The sequence below is a fragment of the Cervus elaphus genome, chromosome 1 (genome assembly GCF_910594005.1).
Source record: "Cervus elaphus chromosome 1, mCerEla1.1, whole genome shotgun sequence".
Classification (NCBI taxonomy): domain Eukaryota; kingdom Metazoa; phylum Chordata; class Mammalia; order Artiodactyla; family Cervidae; genus Cervus; species Cervus elaphus.
The window spans coordinates 54641062-54662244 of record NC_057815.1 but is presented as its reverse complement, the minus strand read 5'-3'; positions in this window follow the sequence as shown (position 1 = coordinate 54662244).

Sequence of the window (21183 nt, the reverse complement as noted above, 5' to 3'; positions counted from 1 at the left end):
CAGAGGAGCCTGGAGAGCTATAGTCCATGGGGTCACAGAGGGTCAGACACAGCTAGGTGACTAACACACACACACATACACACACACACGGGACACCTTAGGGCTTCCCAGGGGGCTCAGTAGTAAAGAACCTGACCTCCAATGCACAAGACACAAAAGGCCCGGGTTCGATCTCTGGGTGGGGAAGATCTCCTGCAGGAGGAAATGACAACCTCCTCCAACATTCTTATCTGGAAAATTTCACAGACAGAGGAGTCTGGTAGGTTCATGGGGTGGCAAAGAGTCACACACACTGAACACGCACACACATGGGACACCTTGGCTCTTATTTCAGGACAAAGTTTGTTCTGCCAAAAGAGCTTGTTCCGCCATCTTTGTCTACCAAAGATCTAGGGTCTTGATACAGCCTGGATGAGATTGATGGGTCCTCAGCCCTGCTGACACTGCTGTCCTATACTGTGTCTGTTAGAAAGAGCAGAGAAGAGAGTGGGCAGTTTCTGCAGAGAGAACTATCAAACCAGTGTTGGGCTGGAGAAGTCCCTTAATCACCTGGGTCACAGCTGGGAAGAAGAGCTAAGGAAACAGAGGTTCTCAGTGAGAGCACAGGGATTCTAGAGTCATCCTGACCTCAATCCATGCCAAGCAGATGTGGATAGATCACACCGGCAAGGACTCTGGTGAGGCAGTGACCCTGAGAGGAGGCACTTCCTTAAATTTACACCCTGGGTGCCTTCCTCACTTGCATCACTGTAGTACTGGCCCGTGTGTGTGTGTGCATGTGTGTGTGTGTGAGCTCAGTTGTGCCTGAGTGAGTCTTGGACCCCATGGACTGCAGCCAGCCAGGCTCCTCTGTCCATAGAATTTTCCAGGCAAGAATACTGGAGAGGGTTGCCATTTCTTCCTCCAGGGGATCTTCCCAACCCAGGGATTGAACCTGCATCTCTTACGTCTCCTACATTGGTAGGTTCTCTACCTCTAGCCCTACCTGGGAATCCCACTGGCCTAGGTCACAGAATTGTAGCCACCTCATCTATGAAGTTGGAGAAGGCAAAGGCAACCCACTCCAGTACTCTTGCCTGGAAAATCCCATGGACGGAGGAGGCTGGTAAGCTGTAGTCCATGGGGTCGGGAAGGGTCGGACATGACTGAACGACTTCACTTTCACTTTCCACTTTCATGCATTGGAGAAGGAAATGGCAACCCACTCCAGTATTCTTGCCTGGAGAATCCCAGGGACGGAGGAGCCTGGTGGGCTGCTGTCTATGGGGTCGCATACAGTTGGACGCGACTGAAGCTACTTAGCAGCAGCAGCATCTATAAAGTAGGATGTTGACCAAACCTAAAAATACTATTAATAGTTAATGTTATTTAGCACTGTTATGGGTCGCAGAGTCGGACACGACTGAGCGACTGAACTGAACTGAACTGAAGTTCCCTTTACCCACACTAATTGATTTAGTCCACACAACAAGTTTGCAAGGTAAGTTCAATGGTAATCTCTATTTTACAAATGACCACGCAGAGGCTTGCCCACGTTCTCACATCTAGTAACTTAGAAGAGCTGGTATTTGCACCCTGGGAGCCTGGCCACAGTGTCCAGCCTCATCATCATGCTGCCAAACTAGCTAGAGTGCAGGATGGGTGTAGGGAGGACCACATGGAATGACAAAGACAAGAAATTAGTGCCGAAGAAAGAGACAGTCGTTAATAACCTGAGAGGTGCCCAGTCAGCCTCATCTTAGCTCCTTCATACTTCTTGCAGCATAGCTGGGCAGGTCCACGGTGACATACACCCTGAAGACCTGACTGGGCAGCAATAGCCTTGGGACACACTTGCTCCAGCAGATCCTGGACTGGAGTTTTCTGGACACGCTGAAGACCTGGGTTCAGGGCCGTTGGCTTTCCTCCCAGGACCACCATCTGATAGCATTAATCCAACTCCTGTGAAGCTGTCCCAAGGTTCATTCACATGCATATTAGATAATGCTGTTAGTGATGCCCATTAATTAAGTAGAGCAATTTGTTTATAATTAACTTGAGAAATTTATGGCTTTAGAAAACAATTACAGGAGCTGATATAAACACATTAAGTAGTGATAGCAATGCCAAATTTAATTGCTTTCAAGAAGAACCACTGATATTAATGCCATGGCCATCACTAGTCATGTTTGACAGCAGCTTGTAAATTTATCGGTTTGTCTATGAGCCAACTCCTCAGGCAATTTGGAATGGAAAACTTCAGCCCTTGGAAACTGCTTATGAAACAGTGCTAAGTAAAAAAGACAGGTTTAAAAATGTACATGGCGGATTCCCAACTTGGTAAAAACATTCTTTGTATATGTATTTCCCCCACATACGATATATATACATCAATTATTTATGTGATACATGTATCTATGAATATAGATATATAGATACATATAGATATTATATATAATATCTATATGTATAGATATATCTATGAATACAGATATATAGATATATGAATACCAAGATAAATAAATATATTTCTCTATGGTGAAATAAATACATAAAAATGAAAGAAATACATATGGAGTACATAGAAAAAGGTTTTGGTTATTTTTCCTGGGGAATGGGATTACTGACTTTTTTATCTTTTTTCTTTACGATGTTTTGTATTTTTCAAAAGTTTCAAGGACTCCCCTCATGGTCCATTGGTTAAAACACCACACTCCCAATGCAGGGGGCCCAGGTTCAATCCCTGGTCAGGAAACTAGATGCCACATGATGCAGCTAAGAGCCTGCACACTGCAACTAAGACCTGGTGCAGCCAAAAAAAGAGAATTGATTTTTTTTACAGCAAAAAAGAGTGAGGGTTATTGAAAGTGTAGAAGCAGAAAAGATTAAAAAGACAGTGATACTTTCTTTTTCAAGTCAATTACTTTTAAAGTTTAAGCAGACCTTCTGTAATAATTGTGTGTGCTACTTCATTGGCATTTTAAGATTACTTTTATTTTTGGATGAGAAAATGACAAAATAAACTCACCATGTTCACAAATGTGATCCTCATCATTGGGATATTCTGGTTCTTTAATTGGGGAAGAAATGCAGCACCCTTCAACTTTTAAGAAAATCAGCTCATGGGAATACTGCAGGAGGCTGTTGACTCAATGCCCACACTGTGGGTTCCTGCAAATTCAGGATGAGACACACCAAGCAGCCATTCTGGACAAGGAGGAGCTCTCAGAAGACTCCTTGAATAAACCTCCTGCTGACAAGTATGTGTACTTTGAAGAGGGGTGAGGACCCACCCTTGCCAAATGATGCATCTTCAAAATGTCACAAGCCAAGAAAAAGGGCATTTGGCTAAAAACTGTGAATGTCTTCTCAGAAAATGCACTCCCAGAATGTCATAAGTCATTTGACCTCTGTCCCCTCCCCAGCTAAGAGGAGATAATGTGACCTGTTTGGTCATGTGCTTGCCAAAGACAGTGCTCGTTATGAGCACAGATGGGATCCCCTTTCTGTTAACATTTCATGAACACCAACTCTGTGTCAGGCAGGAGCCCTCACCTTTCATAGTATAGCACATTTGTAATTAATCTTCGACCTCTGCCTATTAAAGATTTTTTAAGCCAGGGTCTGGTGCTCCTCAAAGTATGGTCACTGGAACGTTCATTTGGCAAGGTGTTCCTTGAAAAAGATTTTGTAGTCCAGGAAGTTGGGAAACACTGATTATTCTTTCCCTTCTTGGAGAGTCCTAATAGCATCAGTTTATCCAAGTCTTTGAGGAATCCCCTTGTAAAGAATCTTATTTATCCTTGCTTAATGTGCTTAACAAGTTTTCCAAGCTTCTTTGTGCAAAGAATACTCTTGATCCTATAACATCTCTTAACATTTGAAATTAGTGTTCCTGAAATTAGTGTTTGGAAAAAAGGCAATGTCTTATCTTAGTATGAAAAGGCATAACAATTGAGTTGAGGACTAGCTGGGCAAGTTATTTCACCCACTGCTCACTGGGTTATTGAGAGAATATACCTAGCATGGAATAGACCCTCAAAAATGTTTCAAAAAATTTTGAGTCAGAGGAAAGTCTGAAGCCCAGACCAGTGAAGTGATGGGCTCAATTGAAACTCACAATCAAAGCTCTGTTTTATTTTTATGACACATGTAGAGAGACATTCCAGAATCAAATAAAGTAGAAATGCTGCCTGTGAAACTTTATTCATTTCACAGTCATTCTCTTGCTTGGCTTGGAAACACAACTGTGGGCTCGAATAATCCAAGGCACCTCATTATTTTAGAGGCAAAACTGATGCTCATGAAGCCACATGGTTTGTCCAAGATCACAGGACCATCAAGGGGGCTTCTCAGGCTCTGACCCTTCCTGCCTGCTCTCAGTTCCTCCAAATGAGATGGCACAGGAAGGATCTTCTAGATGAGGCAGCTTAGGGGTTAAATCCTGGCTTTACAGATCTGTGTGCCTCTGGGCAAGTGGTCTGAATGCTGTGTGTCTCGGTTTCCCCTTCTGCTAAATGGTGATCATGAGAATTCCCTGGTGGTCCAGTGGTTAAGACTTTCACTGCCGTGGACCCAGGTTCAATCCCTGGGCGGGGAACTCAGATCCCACAAGCCGCATGGTGTGGCCAAAACAAATAAATGGTAATCACAAACTCACCACACAAAGCAATTGAGAACATAGAATGACATCAGAAAAAGATTTTTTTTCAAATTCACTGTTATAAGCTCAGTTGGTATGGGACACATTTTATCCCCGTCTTTTTATTACCAATTTGCAGTGCTTTTGATTATTTTTTCTCCCCAGGATATGCATTCAAGTTTTCCCTTCTCTCTGGCTATTTGTCATTCTGGAACAGTCCTTTATATTTGAGTAATAAGAACTTTCAATATCAATAGAAGACAAATGGACTAAATATATAAATTGCCTGCTGATAAAAAAAAATGATGCTCAATTCTAAGGGTGTGAAATTGAGAAAAACAGAGCAGGTGATTTATCACACCCTGGCTCTGTCTTTTAACAGAGCCTGAAGATTCAGAAATCAGGTCCCCTCAGATGGAGGCACAGAGGGTCATGTTCTGACTTCTGCCTTGTCATTAGCTCCAACCCAGAGGGACAGCCTCGCTAACTTGACCCTGATGCTGTCATGGGTCAGCATAAGGCTGTGGGTGCAGACACCAGTGTGTTTCCCTGGGAGAGTCATTCATTTCAGGCTGGCAGAGGGCTTGCTTCCCCTGGTAGTCAGGCAGTACTTGGAGCATTCTGCAGACAGCTGGGCCCCAGGCAGCCTTCCCAAGCTCTTTGGTGGCAGTACAAGAAGCATTTATTTATTCTGACTCCTTGGATACAGAAGTCTTGCTATCAACATCTAGAGAAACATCCTCCCTTTTCCATCATCTCTAATTCCACCCTCTCATGCCTTTACTCCAGGCTGTACCTCACATTTGGTCCATTGTATTGGCCTTCCAGGGGCTTCCCAGGTGGTGCTGGTGATAAAGAACCTGCCTGCCAATGCAGGAGACATAGGAGATGTGTGTTCGATCCCTGGGTTGGGAAGATCCCCTGGAGGAGGGCGTGACAACCCACTCCAGGATTCTTGCCTGGAGAATCCCAGGGACAAAGGAGCCTGGGGGGCTATGGTCCATAGGGTTGCAAAGAGTTGGACAGGACTGAAGTGACTTAGCACACACATTGGCATTCTAACTGACCTTCTAGCATCTTCTCTATCCACCTTCGTATTGACTATCTGCAGCCAGAACCATTTCCAAAACTGCTGAGTTTAGAGACTCCAATGACTACCTTTGGTTTCCAAAACCCTAATCTGATATTTGGGATCCTCCATATCTGGCTAGTTTACCTTTCACCTTATTTTACATTCCTCTCACATGTGCCTCCTTTGCTGCAATAATATTGAGTTTCTAGATGCTTATTTTTTCCATTCTCACCCTGTTATTTTAAGTCTGAAAGTCATTGCAGTGGCTATTTCCACTGGATGGCCTTTTTGTTCCCTCTTCATCAACTTCATAATTCAGTTCAAATGTCAACTTTTTGATGTCATCTTCTATGCTCCCTAGAATTAATCATCTTCTGCCTTGGAATCTCATACTGTTCTTTTCATATCCTTCATAAACATTTGCAAAAATTTCCATTTTCCTCACCAAATTATTAACTCTTTTAGTACTGGGCCTGTGTTTATCCAGCTCAGCAGGCCCAGTACCCAGTTCAGTTTCTGGTACACAGAATCTACTCAATACATGGATAACTTAATGGATGGCTAGAAAGATTGGATTGATGGATAGAAGGATAGAAGGAAGGATTAGATGAAAGATGGCTGGATGGATGAGTAGATGGAAGTCAGGAAAAGAGGAAGGAATAAAAAAGAAAAGAAGCAAGAAGAGGAGGGAGGGAGGGATGAAAGAAAGAAAAATTAGTGAGTGACCACATAGATGTGGTATGGAGATTGCACCCCAAGTAGATTTAAAAGGTTGAAATCTAGTTAAGGACAGCTGTTTTGCTGTGGGGAGGTTGTGACTGATTTTGTGATAAAACAAAAGGAAATTCTAATGTAAAATAGAAAAGAAAACTTGTTTTTCTCCCTGACAAAGTTTGAGCTTCAGGGAAATTGTAGGAATCACAGAGGAATAATGGAAAAAAAAAAATTCAGGCTCTCTTGGCCAAGACTCAGGGGACAGAAAGTAAAGAAGGCTGAGAGAAAACTGTAGTAGCAGAAAGAGTGAGTCAAAATCTGAACCATGGAGAGGGGTTTTGCTATTCATCTGTGAATTGTCCGGAGCCTGGCACAGCAGCATCATTGACTCAATGAACATGAGTTTGAACAAACTCCAGGAGATAGCAAAGGATAGGGAAGCTTGGTGTGCTGCAGTCCATGGGGTCACAAAGAGTCGAACACGACTGAGTGAACAAGAACAGCATAATGGCTGGCACACAGCAGGTGTATGGTAAATACTTAATGAATGAGTGAGGAAGCATGTACGCAAAGCAGGTATGGTACCCAACGTAGGTATATTCTCCCCTGGGAGCAATAAGTGATCCAGAGACTTCTTAGACTCTGAGCATCACTGAGAGAGAATTCCATGATTTCCATGGTTGCCAAGTTAATGCCAAGGGTATTAGCTCAGGTAACATTAGCTGATTTTTCTCTTATTCTTTTTTGTATGTTACTATTTTTCTCAAACGCTGAGAATTTGAATGTGGGTAGCTCTGGGCTGTGGAGGAGAAGACTTTCCCCTCCTGAGTGTGGAGACTTGAGCTAAGAGAAGGAATCTATTTTTCCTGACGGTGGGATGAGCAGAATGAAACATAGCTCAACAGCTGAGTTTCAGCTCTTCACGTGGAATATCAGGTCTTGATAAACAGAGGTTCAGCCCTAATTCTAAATAATTAAAACAACACAATGGGCTGTGAGACAAGGAAATTTCCTTACAAAAGACTTCCTGGCTACTGAGAAAGGGATGGGCTTGCACTGCATGGATTCAGTTGCTACAGTATTCAGTATGGTTTAAGTATTTTGGGTCTGCAAGTAGAAAGATATCAACACAAAATTCAATTTCTATATCCCTCAGGTAAAAGAGAAAGAGGATTTTGAAAGGCCCCTGTCCTCCTTATTACAGGATTCTTTAGATCAATAAAACACTTATGAGACATTGACTGCTTGCCAAGAGCGAGTTAGACACTGAGACCCAGAGATGAAGAAAACATGGCCCCTGCTTTCAAGGGGCCCCAGGGGAGAAAGATGTGCCAAAATCAATGGCAGTACCCCATGGCCAGGGCTCAAAAGGAGGCATGGGTGCCAGCGCCTGGGGGCTCACTGGGGAAGGGGTTGGGTTTCACTTTATGTGGGCAAAGCATAAAAGGATTCCCAGAGGAGGAAGCGTTATGAGGAGGGAGAGTTTGCCAGACAGACAAAAAAGAGGATGTTCTAGGCAGATGGACTAAATGTTGAGGCAAGCGTGCGTGCTAAGTCTCTTCAGGCATGTCCAACTCTTTGTGACCCTATGGACAGTAGCCTGCCAGGCTCCTCTGTCCATGGGGTTCTCCAGGCAAGAGTACTGGAGTGGGTTGTCATGCCCTCCTCCAGGGGATCTTCCTGACTCAGGGATCGAACCAATGTCTCTTTATGTCTCTTGCATTGGCAGGTGAGTTCTTTACCATGAGAGCCAGCTGGGAAGCACTGTTGGTGCAAGACCAGTGGAAAAAAACCCAGTGATATGAATCCAAATGTCAGATGCTGAGAGAAGCTTGAAATTGAATGACTGCAGCAGGGATGGGAAAATGTATATATCTATATCTATATCTATATATATCTCATACAGTAAAGAATCTGCTGCAATGCTGGAGACATGGGTTTGATCCCTGGGCTGGGAAGATCCTCTGGAGAAGAGAATGGCTACCCACTCCAGTATTCTTGCCTGAAGAATTCAGTGGACAGAGGAACCTGGTAGGCTACAGTCCATGGGGTCACAAAGAGCCAAGCACAACTGAGTGATGAATATGTTCACTTTTTTCATATATCATATATATATGTGTGGAACTGGTTGGGCTGGATGAATGACTGGACATGAAGGGTAGAGAAGGTGGAAACAAGGATGACACCTGTGTTTCTAGCTTGAATGACATGATCCACAGAGATGGGAACAAACAGGAAAGATCAGACTTGAGAGCAACTGGAGAGAACAGATTTCAGTTGTCTGGGGGACACTCAGGAGGAAATATCTGGATAAATGGATCTGGAGTGGGTGATAAAGGACAGAATGGAGATACAGATTTGAGAGCCGTGGGGGAAATACATGGGACCCTGGTGATGCACTCTAAAGTCAAGACCCATGAGTGGGGAGCCCTGCCGTCTCTGTGATCAGAGAGGGGCGCAGCTTGGTGAGACAGTGTGATTTCAGAATGGGAGAAGGAGTGAGCCATTCCTAACTGCCTTAGAGGCTTTTCCCACCTATTGTTTAAAATCCATAATGTGTCTGGAGGGAAGCCCCCCTTCAGTGTTTTTCACTGTGCTCTCTAGAGGCAGAGCTATGGGCTCCAAGGGTTGGGGGAATTTGTGTGAAAAGCTGTGGGCCCAGAGAAGAGGGGACCTGCTGGGTAGATGGTATCAGTGCTTGATCCTAAGACGGCATTAGTGCCCTTCCTCTTTAAGATTTAAGATGTTCTTACCTGCTGGGCATCCAGAGGGGGGCAGGAAGGGGGCCTGAGCACCTTGTAGGGGAAGCCTGCCCTCATCCCTTCCCCTTCCGCAGGCTCACCCATTGGGCAGCACTATGGCCAGTCCTCCTGAGCCAGCCCCCTGCCTCTCCATCAGGAGAGTAAAGTGTCCCTGATGGAGCTTCTGGCTTGTGCTGCTCAGACTGAGTCAGTGCGCTTCCCTCCCTTTCACATGTGTCACCTGTCACTCCTTGAGAGGGATTGTTGGGTGGGAAGAAAAGCAGCTTCAGTTAGGAGCAGTACAAGTGAGATTCAAATATTCGCCTTCTCTGGCCCCCAGCATAGCCCTAAAAGACCCAGGCAACCCCATCTCCTGCACAGGAGGCAATGTCCAGGATGGGTCTCCAGGGGCAGGGCCAGGCGGTGGGGAGGAGAGAGGGTGGTTGAGAGCACCTCGCGGCCTAGCCTGACAACCAGCTGTGTGACGGGAGGCGTGGCTTTTACTTCCTTCTGTCTGGGCAAGGCCAGAGGCAAGACAGTTGCTCTACAGAGCTAGTTTGTGGTTGTTGCTAAGGTCGGGAACATTCAGAGAAACAGGGGTAGACCAGGAGGCTCTAATTCTGGCCCAGACACACCCTTCTGCCCCTGCCTCCTCACACAGAGAGTCAGAAGCTACTCCTATTGGACTCCCTGGAAGTGTGTGTCCCTAGAGTGCCGTACATGTTACAGTCTAAGAAAAAGGAGGGACAGAAAGTATAACTTATATGGGCTCCTATCACAGGGAGCCCCAAGTTTCATCTACCTCTGTTTCATTGACTACACCAAAGCCGTTGACTGTGTGGATCATAATAAACTGTGGAAAGCTTGTAAAGAGATGGAAATACCAGACCATCTTACCTGTCTCCTGATAAACCTGTACGTGTGTCAAGAAGCAGCAGTTAGAACCCTGTGTAGAACAACTGATTGGTTCAAGATCAAGAAAGGAGTATGACAGGGCTGTCTGCTGTCACCCTTTTTAATCTATATGCTGAGCACATCATGAGAAATGCTGGGCTGGATGAGTTACAAGCTGGAATCAAGATAGGCAGGAGAAATATCAATAACCTCAGATATGTGGATGATACCACTCCAGTGGCAGAAAGTGAAGAGGAACTAAAGAGCCTCTTGATGAGGGTAAAGGAGAGTGAAAGAGCCAGCTTAAAACTAAATATTAAAAAAAACTAAGATCGTGGCATCTGACCCCATTATTTCATGACAAAAAGAGGGGGAAACTGAAAGTAGTGACAGATTTCTTCTTCTTGGGATCCAGAATCACTGCGGATCGTGAAATGCATCATCAATGAAATGCACTGCAGCCAAGAAATTAGAAGACATTTGCTTCTTGGCAGGAAAGCCATGACAAACCTAGACAGTGTGTTGAAAAGCAGACACATTACTCTACCAACAAAGGTCTGTATAGTCAAGGGTATAGTCTTGTACATATGGTCTGTGGTCATGTACATTTGTGAGAGCTGGACCATAAAAAAGGCAGAGTGTCAAAGAATTGATGCCTTTGAACTGTGGTGCTGGAGAAGACTCCTGAGAGTCCCTTGGACAGCAAGGAGCCAGTCAACCTTAAGGGAAATCAACCCTGAATACTAATTGGAAGGACTGATTCTGAAGCTGAAGCTCCAGTATTTTAGTCATCTGATGTGAAGAGATGACTCTTTGGAAAAGTCCCCGATGCTGGGAAAGATTGAGGGCAGAAGGAGAAGGTGTCAGAGGATGAGACTGCTGGATGGCATCACAAATGCAATGGACATGAACTTAGGCAAACTTCACCATCTGGTGTGCTACATCCATGGGGTTGTGAAGAGTCAGACACAACTGGGTGACTGAAGGACAACAATAATCATGGGGCAGATGCTATGATGTGCATTTTCTTTATGTTGCCCTCACAGAATTCTATGGAGGGATTCAGAGAGGCTAAGCCACTTGCCCAAGGTCACTCAGCTAGTGAGTGGTAGAGCCAGGATTTGAGCCCCGGGAGGTCTGGCTCCCAATGCGAGGCTCTTTCTGTCTACCACCCTACCCCTCTGACGGAGGAGGCCCAACACCATGCATCTTGTCCCACACCCTCCACTCTGGGCTCCAATCCAGCTCATCTTTACCTGGCTCACTTGCTTACAGCTGCCTCACGGAGGTCTCTAATGCCCCAGCCTCTGTCCTGAAGCCCTCTTCCTGCATTCCCATTCCCCATACTTCTCAAGGCAGTTCAAGACCCAGAGTTTCACCTTTAGGATCTCCCCTTTAGCAGACTCACTCTCCAGTATCACCTCTGCTGGGTGCTTCCCAGACTCTGTCTTGGATAACGTGTTCCCTTCCCATTTTCCATCTGCCTGTTCTCCCAGTCAATATAGGATCAAATTGATAACTGTCCTCTCTATTTTCAACTGGAGGAAAGCTGGCTGTCCGTGGAATGGCTACTGGTCAGAGCTCCAGTGCTGACTGAGAAAGTTCCTTTTGGGCTGGACGAGCTGAAATGACCTTAGAACTGTCCTCTCATTTCCAACTCCAGGCCCTCGGCTGGGTTTCCCTATTTCCCCACATCTGTTTCTGTGTGTATTTTCATGTCTCTGACTTTACATCCGAGTTTGACACCTCTTCTGTTTTCAGTCTTTTCTAGAGATTTCCAACTGAGGACTCGGGCTGTCAGTCCATGATTTTGTCTCTTGGGCTGTGGAAAGGACTTAATAATATGTCAGTGGTTGACACTCTCCCTGTAAGTCTTCTTGCCTCTTTCTGCCCAGCCTGGTGCAATTATGAGCACAAGACTGCGGGTGTGTAACATGCCCTGCCCATCACCTCTCATCTCTCAGTACTCAACACTGATGCTTCTGTCTGCAATACTACAACTTCCTGCCCGAGGGGGAGACTGGAAGGACAGGGTTCTGACGCCCCTAGGAGCATCCCTCAGCCAGTGATGGATGGGAATGGTGGACAGCCAGCCAGCTTCCTTGTCCCTCAGGTAGGAGAGCCCAGAGGTGTATTCTACATGACCAGGGGTCCCTGATGAGGCTTTCCTCGGCTTCCCGCAGCCATGACCCCCTCACTTGCTCATCTGAATTGCATCCCTTCCTGTCCCTATCTCATCCCTCACTCCCCTAAAAGTACTTCCTGTACAAATTGCTTGTACTCAAATCCTTCTTAGGGTTGGCTTCTGGGGGAACCCATCCCTAGAAGTCCTCGGTGGCTCTGGCATCCATGTGGCCACCTTCCAGTGGGGTCACAGTCACACCAAACTCCCGTAATAGTTTCAGGATCCAGTTAGTGCACATGCCAAAGCTCCAGCGAGTGTGGGAGTCCAAAAAAAATTGTTGAACATAGTCATCTTAATGGAAGCAAGTTATGGAGCTAATAATACTGATATTTTCAATGGACCAAATTAAATTATGCTTCCCATCTTGTATCTTAATTAAAGGGATAAAAACTGTTTTACATTTTAATTAGCAAGTATGTCTTGGAAAGACTTAAATTAATATGAGTCGTCACCATAGGAGAGCAGCCTATGCCAAGATTCACGAGGCCAGAGAGAGCTCAGAGAATAGAATAAGGCTTCTGGTATGGATGAGCGCGGCCACAGCAGGAACTTGGAAACCTCTGAATTTTCTGAAAGAATAAAAACAGGATCTTGGTATTAGCTAGGAGGCATGACCACTTCCTTTCCTACAAGGGGCCATTTTCTATGCATGAATCTTCTTGAAGACATTTGAACACTTGATCTAGAAGATGTGAGAGTAATGAGGAACCATTTGATGACTCTGCTTTGGCTGTCTTCTCGGATGAGAGTTCCTGGGGGTTCTGGAAGCCCTGTTGGCAAAGCCTGAAATGAAGAAGGTTTGCCATAGAGCTGGTCTGGCAAATACCTCCATTAAATATCCTGTGCTGGTTTCAGAGGGGAGTTGGGCTCCCAAGGTTCTGTGCTTTCCTTTGTCCAAAGAGGAAAACTATCTGGCGCCATGCTTGTTGGCTCGCACTAAGTGCATAAAGGCCCGTGGCAGTCCTGTAGGCAAATTTTTATTATTATTTTTTAGTTTTACTTGTAAGAAAATGTCACAAGGAATACCTGTGTTAAAAAATTGAAAGTATATATGAGCAAAGAAGAAATTCACAACAGAAAGCATAACCCCTCACCCAGAGATAATCACTGGTGACACTTTGCATGGTTTCTTCTACATTTCCTTGGGTGCACCTGCATCCTGGTATCTTCCTGGCTAATATTTCTGAGGATCCCAGGCAATGAGGGTGGGGTAAGGGGGTGAAGTATAGTGCTCACATTCTCCTGCTGCTTCTGGTTCTGAACTCCTGCCCCATCTCCATTCTTTGTTCCTGCTCAGCACCTTCCTTCACTCCTGCCAGCTGCTCCAGGGTTTTTGGTTCATTTCATCAGCTAGGAGCTGGCTCCCCCCATTTTCATTTCCCTTAACATAGTCTATTGTATAATGACTGGTATTAAAGGGTTTAGGTGAAATAAGACTTCAGCATGGGAAAAGGAATAATAGTTACCATTATTTTTTCCTCTAGGACTTTTTACTGCCCCTCTCCATTTCATCCAAGGTCCTCCCACTGGATTTCTTGGCTTTGCTCTCTCTCCCCAAATTCTTCTCCTGTTTCCTCTCTTTTTAGTTATCTCATCATCCCCCAAACTCCTTTCTTCTGGGTTGCCAAGGGACCGTGGTAGTATTTCTATTACTTGAATTATGCTGGACAATTTAGTTAGTTCTTTTTTTTTTTTTTCCTGTCTCTTACAAATAGGCTAGCCCAAGGACTTCGCTTTCATAGCCAAAAAAGCCAAGAATTTTCTAAATCTTGTAGCCAACTACTTTTGAGATGAATTTACCAATCCTCTAAAAGATAGAAGTAATTTTATTTTATTTGATCCTTCCCATGAAATATTCTTTTACCTAAATTAAGGGGGTGGGGAGGTAGGGGGACCTGTGCAAACCCTTATCCATATCTATAGACTCTATTCTTAAATGTGTGAGTCCAGCTCAGGAAATACAAAAAATTTTGAGGTTTCTGACACATTTTGCTGAATTTCCATGAAGGAAAGAGGTACCATCCCACACTCGCTCTAGCACTGCCACGTGAGGATCTGTTTCTCTCTACCCTGAGTGGCTTTGGATAACATAATTTACAGGGGGAACTGATGAGCTATTTTGATCGGTCAAAGTCACACCTGCATGTTGATGCCATTCCAACAGCAATTTCTGAGCCGTGTGTGGGCCAAGACTGGAAGACAGGAGCCGTTGGTGGAAACCCCACATGTCACCTCTTTGACATCCCGCTCCCTCCCAAATGGAATCTTAAGCTCTGCACAACCATTTATCAAAGAGTTTCTAAATGTCGCTTTCCAATTTGCATCAGACCTTTTCTACATATTAATGTGATTCTGTAACTAATGTATATATTTTTGCTGCTCTACCTAAATTTGCATTTGAAACTCTAATGAAGCTACAGAGTGAGCCAACTCCCTGGGGGAAAATGATTCAGTTGCTTCCTTTCGTGGTCCATGAGGATGTCCTCCCAGAGTCAGAGAAAAGTCAGAACTGACTCAGAAAATCCACTCTCCAGGATCTCCATCAATTTCGGTGCTCAGTTTGGCTCCAGCTCAACTCTCTCTCTCTTTAAATATTAGTGGGTTCCATTCCTGGGTTGGGAAGATCCCCTGGAGTAGGAAATGGCAACCCACACCAGTACTTTTGCCTAAAAAATCTCATGGACAGAGGAGCCTGGCGGGCTGCAGTCCACAGAGTTGCAAAGAGTTGGACACAACTGAAGTGACTTGCTGCTGCTAAGTCGCTTCAGTCATGTCCGCAGTTCTGTGTGACCCCATAGATGGCAGCCCACCAGGCTCCCCCATCCCTGGGATTCTCCAGGCAAGAACACCAGAGTGGGTTGCCATTTCTTTCTCCAATGCAGGAAAGTGAAAAGTGAAAGTGAAGTTGCTCAGTTGTGTCCAACTCTTCGGGACCCCATCGACTGCAGCCTACCAGACTCTTCCGTCCGTGGGATTTTCCAGGTAGGAGTACTGGAGTGGGTCTCCAGGAAGTGACTTAGCACAGCACATTTATTTATTTAGCTGAGTTGGGTCTTACTTGTGGCACACAGGATCTTCCAGTGACAGCATATGGGATCTAGTTTCCTAACCAGGGATTGAATCCAGCCGCCCTGAGTTGGGAGCATGGAGTCTTAGCCACTGGACCACCAGGGAAGTCCCCGGCCCAACTCTTGACTCCTGCATCCTCTTGCTCTGGGTAAAGGCTGCTCCAGTTTGTTTGCTTTTCCTCATTCAAAGACAGTGGACTGGCTTTAGAGGGATGGGTCTCTTGCTCCCCAGGAGTTTTGTCATTGAGGGGATGGCTGGGTCCGGGGTCCAGAATTAAGAAGTTTCTTCAGAGGTGACTCACAGCAGGGAAAGCCAGCCAGCCAAACCAAGTCCAAGTTCTCTGGGGGAAATACCTTTGCTGTGTTGTTCTGGACTGAAATGGATATCTTTGAGCACCACTTCCCTGGGCAGGGTCTCCAGCTCTGAGCCCATGGTGTTTGCACTCTAGAGAAAGATTCTAGAGTGTCCACTGCTCCCCATCCTGCTACCCTCTGCTCTCTTCCTCCCCTTGCCTGGCCTGACCTTGAAAACAAGGTGTGGCTCCTGGTTGGACACTGAGGGCTTGCTTGGAGGTTTGGGAGGGAAGGGAGCTTTCAGTCACTTCCTTCTCCAGAGGATCTTCCTGACCCAGGGATTGAACCCACATCTCTTGAGTCTCCTACATTGCCTGGTAGGTTCTTTACCAGCTAAGCCACCAGGAAAGCCTTCAGCCCTACCCAGCAGCAGTCTTTGACCTCTTCACTGTCAAGGCCCTGAATCTGCTCTGACTGGGACCAAGAGGGCATTTGAAGCCTCAGCCACAACCTTAAGCCAAGGAAGAAGTTTTCTGAGCTTCTAGCTTCAGTATTTGTTCCCTGAGGAGAAACTCTGGCCCCTCATCTCTGACCCAAGACTGGCCTTGGCCCATAGCAGCTAGCTTGTTGGCATTTCCCTGTCTGTCCATAAGTCTCATCGGGAATTGATCCTGTGTTATTTTGCTAAGGCTGTTGTAACAAATTACCACCACCTGGCTGGCTTAAAACAACAGAAATTTATTCTTTCAGAGTTCTGGAGGCCAAAAGTCTACAATCAAGATGTGGGCAGTGTTAGTCATTCAGTTGTGTACAACTCTTTGCAATCCCGTGGACTGTAGTTCTCTGTCCATGGGATTCTCCAGGCAAGAATACTGGAATGAGTTGTCATGTCATTCTCCGGGGGATCTTCCCCACCCAGATGTAGGCAGGGTTGGCTCCTCTTGGAAGTTCTGAGGGGGCCTCTCCTGGCTTCTGGACACTGTAAACAATCCTTGGTGTCCTGTGGCTCACAGATAGTGTTGTTCCAACCCCTGGCTCTGTCGCCACACCACCTTCTTCTCTGTGTGTCTCTTTCACCTTCTCTTTTCTCCTAAAGACACAGGCCATTGGATATAGGGCCCACCGATCCAACCAGTCCATCCTGAAGGAGATCAGTCCTGGGTGTTCATTGGAAGGACTGATGCTGAAGCTGAAACTCCAATGCTTTGGCCACCTCATGCGAAGAGTTGGCTCATTGGAAAAGACCCTGATGCTGGGAGGGATTGGGGGCAGCAGGAGAAGGGGACGACAGAGGATGAGATGGCTGGGTGGCATCACCGACTTGATGGGCATGAGTTTGAGTAAACTCCGGGAGATGGTGATGGACGGGAGGCCTGGAGTGCTGCGATTCATGGGGTCGCAGAGTCGGACATGACTGAACGACTGAACTGAACTGAACTGAGGCAATTCAACTAACCTCAGAGCCCTCCCTGAACTCCAGCCATTGCCCATCCCTCTCCAGCTTCTTGCTGAGTTTCTGCTCCCATCTCTGATCCCAGGTAACCTTCTTTAGCTCTAAGTGCCGCTCATGTCCAAGCTCCCCCAGCACGGTCTCTCTTTACTTGTTGACAGAATTCTTCTTCCACTCGGAATGTCAGAAGTCAACCAGAGTTCGCTGTGCCCCACAGGCACAGAGTAATGGATTCCAGACTCTGGTCAAGCCAGGACGAGGGCAGAAGCTGGGGGGAAAGGGCAGGGGCCTTGTGAGAGCCCCGTCTTGGTTCTCGGCATTGACACTCACTCCCTGTGTTAGAAGTTCACTCAACATTTATGAGCCCCCGTTTCCTCAGTGTGGATGATGTTGAACTACGATGGGTGGTTGTGAGAGAGCTGAGAGCATGTGGGTGAGGGGACTAGGGAACCAGTGATGCTACAGGATTGTGATGCTACAGGATGGTCCTGCTCTCTCCTGCTCACCTCACCTTCTACAGTAAGGCCTTCATTACTGTGGAGATGAGGGGTAGTAATTCTGCAATGTGGAAATACTGTCATGTAGTAACACAGATAAGTTATGCTTAAGAGGAATAGCTGCCTCTCCCCCTCCCCACTCCCCCCCACCCCCCAGTAGGAGATAAGATGAAACTAAGCCAGGACTCTGGGGATCCAGCAGCAGGTGAAAAGACCGAGGTGATCACAGGGAGAGAAGAGGAAGAGAGATGACACTCAGCATTCACCAGAGACAGATTCGGAATGAAGTGTCCACTCTTGCAATAGTCTGTGCCTGTAGAATTTTCTAGAATATAAAATATAAATTTAAAAAAACCCTTTAGGCATCACTAAGGTGTTGCAGATGGGAAGTGCTCAATAAAAGTCAATTCCCTCTCCTCCTATCTTCTTCTGAAGCCACTGCTCTTGGTCCTTCCTTCCTCCTTGGCACAGGAAACACCACTAACTCAAAACTTGGCCCTTGGCCCCACAAATCTAACCCTCCCACCATTCCCCATGTTCTCCTTGCGAGTGGGTTAATCCAGAGTCCTGAGTGCCAACTTCAAAGCCACCATAATGCCTGTGGCAGAAAGGATGGTTAAGGAGTCACCACCTTTCAGAGCTGAGCTGATAGTTGCCCTGGGATGGGGTGAGGGGGGCGGTGGTGGTGGTGTTTAAGTATAGTCACTGCTCGGTTGAATTAGAGTGGAGTCTTCCTTTGTGAGTGTCCGGAAGGACAGGTTTTCAGTCTTCTTTATTAAAAAAAAAAAATTCAGGCCTAAGGGTTCTTAACACTTTCTGACAGTCACTATGGGTTTTCCACAATGAATGAATTTAGTTTAAACAATTCACAGTCGAGGACGAATATGCAAACAGGGGTTAATTAAGGCCTTTGCTCTTCCTGCCTCCGTTTTGAGTGTTCACAGGATTCAGTCATACTGGGTAGGGTTAGTCTATCCCTTTGGTGCCCAACCCTGGGAACCCACGGGCCCTGTTCCAGATCACCCTCCCCAACCTCTCAAGATTATTCAAGGCTAGCATCACATAGATCTGAGCCCAGGTCAGTCCTTCTCCACCAGTGGGAGTGCACCTACTCACACAGCCTCTGATTAATTAACCGAGTTCTGCTGAGGGCCTTTTTGTGGATGGATGGAGGAGGTCGTGTGGCCCTTTAAACACGCTTAATTAAGCTGGAGGAAACACTGGGCTCCTTGGCAACGAGCTGGGCCTCAGAGCTGGACTTGTGGAAGAATTGCACAACGTGTTCTGCTTTTGCACCTTTGAAATGGGATCCATCTGTCTGGGGAATGCCTTGTACATCTTGCATTCCCTGTGTTCTTTCTTGGCAACAGTCAGATTAGGTAGAGCTCAGAGAAGCGTGGATCTCCCCTGCACTCTCCTTAGAGATAAACTGTGACTTTTCCATTCAGGGAGCTTGGCCAGCTGCTGCTGAGAAAGGGACATGAGATGTACGTGTAACCATAGCATTAAAGAAAGAAAGTGAAAGTCGCTTAGTTGAGTCTGATGCTTTGTGACCCCATGGACTATGCAGTCCATGAAATTTTCCAGGCCATGATACTGGAGTAGGTAGCTGTTTCCTTCTCCAGGGGATCTCCCCAGTCCAGGGATCGAACCAAGGCCTCCCACATTGCAGGTGGAGAGCATTAGATATGGCATTTGACATATTCAATAACAGGGAGAGCACAGGTCCAACCACTCAGAGCAAACAACAGCCGTAAATAACAGAGCTAATCTGGTGGGTATTAAAGGAATACCAGCCATGGAAAAAGTTATCTATTACAAAGAGTTTCACATACGTTTGAGGGATTCCCAGGTGGCTCAGTGGTAAAGAATCTGCCTGCCAGTACAGGAGACTCAGGAGATTTGGGTTTGATCCCTGGGTCAAGAAGATTCCCTGGAGAAGGAAACAGCTACCCACTCCAGTATTCTTTTTTTTTTTTTTCCGTCTATTTTTTTTCATTTATTTTTATTAGTTGGAGGCTAATTACTTTACAGTATTGTAGTGGTTTTTGTTTTACATTGTCCAGTATTCTTGCCCGGGAAATTTCATGGACAGAGGAGCCTGGTGGGCCATAGTCCGTGGGGTCGCAAAGAGCTGGACACGGCTAAGTGTGTCTGAGTATGAATGCCTCACATACATTTTCCCATTTGATTGTTGCCACAACCCCATGAGCTGGGTTGAGATACTTTCTTATTATAGAGATGGGAAACTGATGCCCAGAAATGTTATGCGTTTTCCCCAAGGCCACAGAGCTAATGTCACAGCTGGAAGACAAGCACCCTCCTTATTCTTTCTACCAACTCACTTGTTTGTGACTGTGCAGATGTTGGGAATCTACCAGGTCCAGAGAGATCAAGAGGATACCTCCCAGTTTGTGACTGGGTTGCTAACTGATAAGTCCAGAGTCAAGGCGACAGCGAGGGCAGAGATGTGTGTGTGCGCAGTCACTCGGTCATGTTGGACTCTTTGAGATCCGCCAGGTTCCTCTGTCCATGGGATTTCCCAGGCGAGAATATAGGAGTTGGTTGCCATGGCTTCCTCCAGGGGATCTTCCCAACCCAGGGACGGAACCCCTGTCTCCTGCATCTCCTGCAATGCAGGCAGATTCTTTACCAACTGAGCCTCTGGGAAGCCCCGAGGGCAGGGATGGGGGATAGCAATACTCTGTGATTTGTGGCCAATCAGGATGAAGCCTAAAGCCAAGTGTAGACCTCCTTATGGCCTCTGCTCACAAAACCCTGTGATCTTATGGCAGGCTCAGGGGACGGAAGGATGGTACAGAGTATATGCAGAGAGGAACATTTCTGGAAGACAAGGACATGGGTATTTATTTTAGAAGGAGGTTCATCAGGAGCAGAGGAGGAAGTGAAGCCAGTTAGCTCTGGAAGACAAAAAACCACTGAAGTGGATGTTAACTAACAAGTCACCCTCATGGGTTGCCAGCATTAGTCCCTGGGGACTTCTGAAACCCACAGGGCTTTTGCCTCAGAATTGTGCCAGTGGAGGATGGGGAGGCTGGAGGACTTACCCACCCACTGCCTCCCCCAGCCTTGGGCATTAACTTCCCAGCACTTTGCAGTTGCTCTTGGCCCCTCAGGGAAACCAGCAGGCAGATAAGAGAGACTGGGTGCTCAGAGGATGGGGTGTTGAGAACGATCTTCACAACCACAGGTGAACTCATGTGGGCTGGGACATGGGCCAGGACACACAGGCCTCTACAATGCCCATGGGTCCCCAAGGAAGCCAGAAAAGAGCAGACAGCTCTCCCTTTTGTGGGGCTGGTTTCCTCTAGGTGAGAGGCAAATACGGAGGTTCCTGGCCTCTGTGCATGCCCGGGATTTTCTGAGAAACTTGGAGACTGTGTCCCATCCCTCTCCAGCTACAGAATACCAGTGTAAACTTCCCACTCCCCACAGCCTGACTTATTTGGAGACTCTCTGGAGCCTCCAAGGTTGGATAGAGACTTGCTTGTAGCTCTGGTGGGAAATGCCACCTTGCTAAGGCTGACAGTCTCCCCTTCTCCATGGCCCCCACCTTCACACCAATCTGTAGCTGGCACCTCCAGCCCCCAGAGGGCCTGGTAGGGACCTGTGACAGATACAGAATG